The following is a 7,740-nucleotide window of genomic DNA, read 5'->3' on the forward strand; positions in this document are numbered from 1 at the left end:
GTCGTAGTGTTGTACCAACTTTCCAATACCCTCATCATAGAAGGCAGCCGCCAGCGCTTTCCGCCAATTCTCTACGCTGGCCTAAAGCTCGTTGTCTGTGCCAAAATGTTGTCTTCATAGCCAGCAGTTCGTTTGAGCATAGATGAAACTCAGTGGGAGACAATTACGGGCTGTACTGTGGGTAGCCAAACATTTCCAATTGAAACGATGCAGGAACATCTTCATTGCCCCTGCAGAATGAGGCTGAGAATTGTCTTGAAGAAGAAACCGCACGACAGTTATGTAATGTTGGTCGCATAGCTTCAGGGGAAAATTCTCACCAGGCCCTCGTACTTGGCGGGAGACACTATTTTCTATAACATCTTTACGCGCCCACTAAGAGCTCAGGAATGAAAAGAGCGACATAATTCTACCTAGAGACATACTAGAGACACTGCCCAACACATCTTCGCAAAGCTTTATCGGATTTTCATAGTCGTCTCCATTTCGCGACCGATCGTAACTTAGTTTCTGGACAGCCCTCGTATATTCTCCAGAGGGCGTATTACGTATTTTTCCTCAGAAGAGTGCGATCAGTGACAAGTTTTGAATAGAATGAAATTTTCACTCTACAGTGGAGTGTGTGCTGATATGAATGATACGAAACTTCCTGTCAGATTAAAACTGTGCGCCGGACCGAGACTCGAACTCGGGACTTTAGCCTTTCGCGGGCAAGTGCTCTACCAACTCAGCTACCCAAGCAACCAAGCTCTTTCAGGAGTGCTAGTTCTGCAAGGTTTGCAGGAGAGCTTCTGTAAAGTTTGGAAGGTAGGAAACGAGGTACTGCAGAAGTAAAGCTGTGAGGACGGGGCGTGAGTCGTGCTTGGGTAGCTCAGTTGGTAGAGCACTTGTCCGCGAAAGGCTAAGGTCCCGAGTTCGAGTCTCGGTCCGGCACACAGTTTTAATCTGCCAGGAAGTTTCATATCAGCGCACACTCCGCTGCACAGTGAAAATTTCATTCTGGAAACATCCCCCAGGCTGTGGCTAAGCCATGTCTCTGCAATATCCTCTCTTTCAGGAGTGCTAGTTCTGCAAGGTTCGCAGGAGAGCTTCTGTAAAGTTTGGAACGTAGGAGACGACGTACTGGCAGACGTTAAACTGTGAGGACGGGGCGTGACTCGTGCTTGGGTAGCTCAGTTGGCAGAGCACTTGCCCGCGAAAGGCAAAGGTCCCCAGTTCGAGTCTCGGTCCGGCACACAGGAACTGCCAGGAAGTTTCATGTTTTGAGTACTACCTACACTTCTCTCGTTGCTGAAACACAGTACAGTTTATAAAGTTCCACCTCACCAAAATGCTTACGCAGCTGAAACTGCGACGAAATTCTGAAACAGTGTGTTATTAAACTGGTAAGAGTGGACAAGGTAGTCCAATGATTTAGGTGAAGGAACTCCTCCTCACTATAAAAATAAACATGTGATTTCTTCGCCAACGTTGTTGTAAAACCCACAGCAGATCTCGTTTCATCGGCTATCCATGAGCTTTAAAAAAAACTGCATTATTACACTGAAAAAATCTGTAACTTGTATAGCGTGGTACATAAAGAACTTTGCGTATTAACCACAAGGTAGTCTCGTCCTTGTGTGATGTCATTTGTGAAAAAATCGTTTAAATATCTCGAACCGTTGATGAGATGCAAGGGATATTATCGACATTTCAGTCTTTCTCCATTGCTCGAGCGTGGAAGCAGAACTGAGAGTAGTACGCCCAATCTACTTCCTCTTGGCTGAAGATATAAGAGATGATAAAGAGGTTTCCGTTTGGGAGCGTTGCTGCAGCGTACACAGGGTAACAATTATTGAACAGTGAAGACGCCTTGGATTCTGGGTCGCCCACGAGCTGTGAGGTGCCTGCTGAGAGGTTTCGCCTGATTTATTGCAGCCCACATAACGTAACTGTTATACATTTCCTTATTCATGACACTTCTCGTCCGCACCCTGCAGGGGCAACGAAGACGATCCTGCAGCTTTTTGGATGGAAAGGGTTAGATAGCCCACCATGAGCCCACACTTGGTTCCCCTGAATTTCATCCTTTAACACACATGATTCGCTGACACTTTTAGTCTTCAAGGATGACGATTTCTACAGTCCTACGCTGCCATCATTTGTTCTTATCTGAACTTGTTATAAAATTGTTGCCAATTTCATAACAAGTTTTGAAAGATCAGATTATGGTAGCATAAGATCATTAAAACCATCATCTTAGAACAGTAAAAGTGTCTACACTGCGATCGCGCCGTACGAATGTGTTCATTTCCTAACTTACCGATCGCCCCAAGGAAGAGCGTGTGTATTTTCTTTTCTTGCCAAGCTATTCAAAAATAACCCTAATTTTGTTAAAATTATTTGACATGGTGTCAAAAAGGTACACGTATACCCAAAGAAAATAGCTTTTTCGCTTTCCAATGGCTAAAGAAAATTTTAGTATAACTTAAATAGTATCTACATATATAACTTACTTATATCGACGTATCTTCAGTTCAAGGTTTTCGGAAGTAGGAGACAGTTTCCAAGACTCCTCAAACACGGTTGTCCACCTACAAACAAAATGAATTTGTGTCTAGCTAGTGTATTGCAAGTACTCGTAGCTGTCATCATTAATGGAGGTAGTTTGCAAGTACACACTGCAGCAGAACTGTCTCTTGAATGTTAACCCGAAATGAAATAAGAGCAAAAAGCTAGAGAGCGCTGTCGTCACATACTAATACCTCAGTCACAAAATTACCCTGTTTTACGACAAACAAAAACAGCATTTTGGCACAGGCAACATTGGGAATTTTCGGAAATCACAGGTGGTCGCCTTCTATGACGAGGGTACTGGGAAGCTGGTACCACGCTACGACACATGTTTACGTAAAGGAGTAGCTGGAAGCCGTAGTTAATTGCTGCAAATAAAATATTTCTGATTTTCGCTGTGGTTTCCATTTCGCGACCGATCGGACCATACTTGCCGAATGACCTTCGTCTATCGAAAATAACAGCGGTCCTGTCTTGACGTCGTCACTGGAATACTTCTCCGAAAGCGTGCGATGGTTTATGATCTTCAGTACGCACAGAACCGATCATAGGGAAACCTTCGCACACCGTGAAACGGTAGTCCAACAGAGGAAGAGAACGTCAAACACGGCGAAACGTGTGGAACGCTCCCATCAGCGCGTCGTGGCAGCTGGGACCTCGTCGCAGTGAGACGGGATTTGGCTTGAGCGCAGACCCGACCACGGCCGCTGATGCACTGCCGGGTGTACAGACTGCACGGCGTGGCGTCGCTCCTGTACCAAACGCAATTTCCGCCTCCAGTCCCGCAGGCTCCCCTACTGAGAGCGGTGCCTTGTAGGCTGTAATTAGCAGACGCCTCGTCTTCTGCAATCTTGGCTCTCCCCGCGCAGTCGGCGATCCCCTCTAGCAGTTTGCCTTCACGCCGATACGAGGACGTAGACTCTGGGAAATGCGTTCCACCGCAGTAACAACAGTGGCTGCCCAAGTCCAAGTAACAAGCGAGCGCGAAAGCGCGCCACGATAATACAGGGTGAGCGTAAACTCGTTCTCTGATTTAAAAAAATTATTTCTATGGAATTGTCCTACGTAAAGCTATACGGTTTGTAGCAAATGGTAGCTTAACTCATAACGTACACTGATGGAAAAAAATCCCAACACCAAAAATATACGAGGGTGAGTCAAATGGAAACCTTAATGTTTTTTAAAAATATTATTTATTGTACAGAAGTGATAGAAAGCTGTATCACTTTTCAACATAATCTCCCCCACGCTCAATGTAAGTTCTCCAGCGCTTACAAAGTGCATAAATTCCTTTAGAAAGAAATTCTTTGGGTAGTCCGCGCAACCACTCATGTACCGCGTGGCGTACCTCTTCATCAGAACGGAACTTCTTTCCTCCTTGCATCTTTGAGTGGTCCAAACATATGGAAATCACTTGGGGCAAGGTCTAGTGAGTATGTTGGATGAGGAAGACACTCAAAATGCAGGTCTGTTATTGTTGCAACTGTTGTATGGGCAGTGTGGGGCCTTGCATTGTCATGTTGGAAAAGGACACCTGCTGACAGCAATCCTCGTCGCTTTGATTTGATTGCAGGCCGCAGATGATTTTTTAGGAGATCTGTGTGTGATGCACAGGTGACAGTGGTCCCTCTGGGCATGTAATGCTCCAAAATGACATCTTTTTCGTCCCAAAAGAGAGTCAGCATAACCTTCCCTGCTGATGGTTCTGTTCGAAACTTATTTGGTTTTGGTGATGAGGAATGGCGCCATTCCTTGCTCGCTCTCTTCGTTTCCGGTTGGTGGAAGTGAACCCAGGTTTCGTCCCCAGTAATGATTCTTGCAAGGAAGCCATCACCTTCCCGTTCAAAGCGCCGAAAAAGTTCTTCACAAGCATCAACACGTCGTTCTCTCATTTCAGAAGTCAGCTGCCGTGGCACCCATCTTGCAAACACTTTTGAAACTGGAGCACATCATGCACAATGTGGTGTGCTGACCCATGACTAATCTGTAAACGTGCTGCAATGTCATTTAGTGTCACTCGGCGATTTTCCTTCACCATGGCTTCAACTGCTGCAATGTTCTGTGCAGTCACAACTCGTTGTGCCTGACCTGGACGAGGAGCATCTTCCACTGAAGTCACACCATTTGCGAACTTCCTACTCCATTCGTAGACTTGCTACTGTGACAAACATGCACCACCGTGCTGAACCTTCATTCGTCGACGAATTTCAGTAGGTTTCACACCTTCAATACGCAAAAACCGAATAACAGAACGTTGTTCTTCCCTGGTGCAAGTCACAAGTGGGGCGGCCATCTTTATACTAATACTGCAACGGTATGTGTGCATCTGCACTACGCTGCCACCTAAAGGCCATTCTGCACGCTGTTTGTAGCTCGCTTACCAACTTACAGGATAACGGCGCGAAATTTCGATTTGATATTACAAATTTAAGGTTTTCATTTGACTCACCATCGTAATTAATGTAGAGTAATGAAATTTACAGAATACATTTGTCTAGGTAACATCTTTAAGTGATTAACACTGCAGGATCACAGATAGTGTAAGCACGAGATAAGACACTGAAAATTGAAATGTAGGTAAATTAACAACTAGCGTAGCCGCCAGAATGTTGAATGCAAGCATGTAAACATGCATGCGTTGTGTAGTACAAGTGCTGAATGTCAGTTTGTGGGAGTTCCATACCTGTTGTACGTGGTCGGTAAATACCGGGACGTTAAAGCTGTTTGTGGCTCACAATAGAGTAGTCGTCGGATGATGTCCCGTCCGTTCTCGGTTGAAGACAGATCTGGTGATCGAGCAGGTCAAGGCAATATCTCGACACGATGGCTTACAACAGCGGTATGTGGGCGAGCGCTATCCTGTTGGAAAACATCCCCTGGAATGCTTTCATGAATAGCAACGCAACAGACTGTCGTACGGATTTGCAGTCACGGTGTGTGGTATAACCACGAGAGAGCTCCCTCTGTCGTACGAAATCGCACCCGAGACCATAAATCTAGATATACGTCCAGTGTGTCTAGGGCACAGACGGGTAGGTTGCAGGCGTTCACCTGGCCTCCTTCCAACCAACACACGGCCATCAGTGGCAACGAGGCAGAACTAGCTTCCATCAGAAAACACAACAGACTTCCACCCTGCCTTCCAATGAGCTCGCACTTGACAGCATTGACGTCGAAAATGGCAGTGGCTTGGCGTTAGTGGAATGTACGCTACAGAGCGTCTGGCTCGAAGCTGTCCTTGAAATTACCGATTTTTAACCGATCTTTGTATCACTGTGAGGCCAACTGTTACTCAAACTGCTGCTGCCGAGGCAGTCGGATGCGCCAGAGCCACACGCCTATCACGATGGTCTTCCCTCTCGGTAGTGCCACGTGGCCGTCCGGAGCCCGGTCTTCTTGCGACCGTACATTTTCGTGACCGCCACTGCGTCCGCCCCAGTAGCTGAACGATCAGCGCGTTGGAATGCCACGCACGGGGCCCGGGTTAGATTCCTAGCTGGGGTGGGAGATTTTCTCCCCTCACGGACTGGGTGTTGTGCTGTCCTCATCATCCTTTCATCCCCATTGTTGGCGCGCAAGTCGCCCAATGTGGAGTCGCACTCAGTAAGACTTGCACGTGGCGGCCGCCTGGGAACTCCCGGCCACTGACACCATACGGTCATTTCCACCACAACCGTCACCAGTCATGTACAGTGGCCACATTCCTGTCAGGTCTTTGTGCAATATGGAAGAAGGAACATCCGGCTTCTCTTAGCCCTGTTACACGACCCCGCTCAGACTAAGTGAGCCGGTCGCTGTGGCAGAGCGGTTCTAGGCGTTTCAGTCCGGAGCCGCGCTGCTGCTACGGTCGTAGGTTCGAATCCTGCCTCGGGCATAGATGTGTGTGATGTCCTTAGGTTAGTTGGGTTTAAGTAGTTCTAAGTCTAGGGGACTGATGACCTCACATGTTAAGTCCCATAGTGCTTACAGCCATTGGCGTCTTTATCGCCTTAAAGGCTTTCTTGACTAAGAGCAACTCACCACGTCCAATCCCAAAGGTAACTACCGCTCAGGATCGTTACAAAGCGTATTTAAAGCAAACCTGATCTGCCTCCTCATGTTGGCGCTATTAGTGCTACTGTTATGTGACTGGAGCGAAATTTGAACAGACATCATCTTTCAGATGTAGAAACACGCTTATCAACTTTCGTTAATGTCGCACAAGTCCTTCTTGGTACAATGTTTTTCGGTCAGTGTATTTTATGGATAGACTACCAATTGTCAATGCGGATTTTCGCTAATGCTACCTTAACTTGAGAAGTTTTTATGAATACACTTCCCCAATTTATGTTGCACCCCACAAGGAGACCATCAGACGTGTTAATAACGGATTTTGATGAGTGTTAGCTATGTTGTAGTGGGACTTGTCCAGAGTACCGGGCTAAAGGCTTTTCACGCGACGGTTCGTGGTCACCGAGCAGCCCTGCGTTAACGTTATATGGTTACCTCCTATGCCAGTAACTTTAGTCATGTTGCGAGCAGATGACCGTAGCACAGCGGCTAAAGTTCACAGCTGTAATACTGGCGGTGCAGGTTCATATCCTGCTTGTGTACTTTTTTTTAATTTTGTCGTATAAAATATCATTAAATAATATATATTACACAAAATTATTTAAAAATAATCATTTTCACCGCAGTAATTACATTAATAAATCGATCGGGAATAGATTACACAATTATCTTACTCGATATCGCTTGCTGTGCTAGAACAGGATTCCGGGTAGTATTTGTTGCAGAATCAACTGGAAAAACAAATTCGTAGAGACAATCACATTTAATGAAAGCGACTGTCTTGCAAGCACACGGATATTTCAGAAGCGATAGCTGAAAACACATATCGTTTGAATTTAAAAAAAAATTCTTTCTTCGATGGTAGCAAATTATTAAATCGGTGCAGAATTAAAGAATTTCTCTTTTTTTAATGGAATCTTCCCTAGAAGAGGTTTCTCTATTAATCTTTAGCGAGTTGGGAATATTTTATATTTTTCCATGAAAATTTTAAGTTGGCTGGAAAAAATTATGATCACAAGGTTGGCGATCTGGAGTACTTTTAGGTGGGATAATTTTTACGCTGCAGGTGCATACTTGTCTTTCATTTACAAACATTTGATCGTATTGCGTTTAATCAGTCTGCCCTCCCTAGAAGTC

The sequence above is a fragment of the Schistocerca serialis genome, chromosome 9 (assembly GCF_023864345.2).
Source record: "Schistocerca serialis cubense isolate TAMUIC-IGC-003099 chromosome 9, iqSchSeri2.2, whole genome shotgun sequence".
Taxonomy (NCBI): Eukaryota; Metazoa; Arthropoda; class Insecta; order Orthoptera; family Acrididae; genus Schistocerca; species Schistocerca serialis.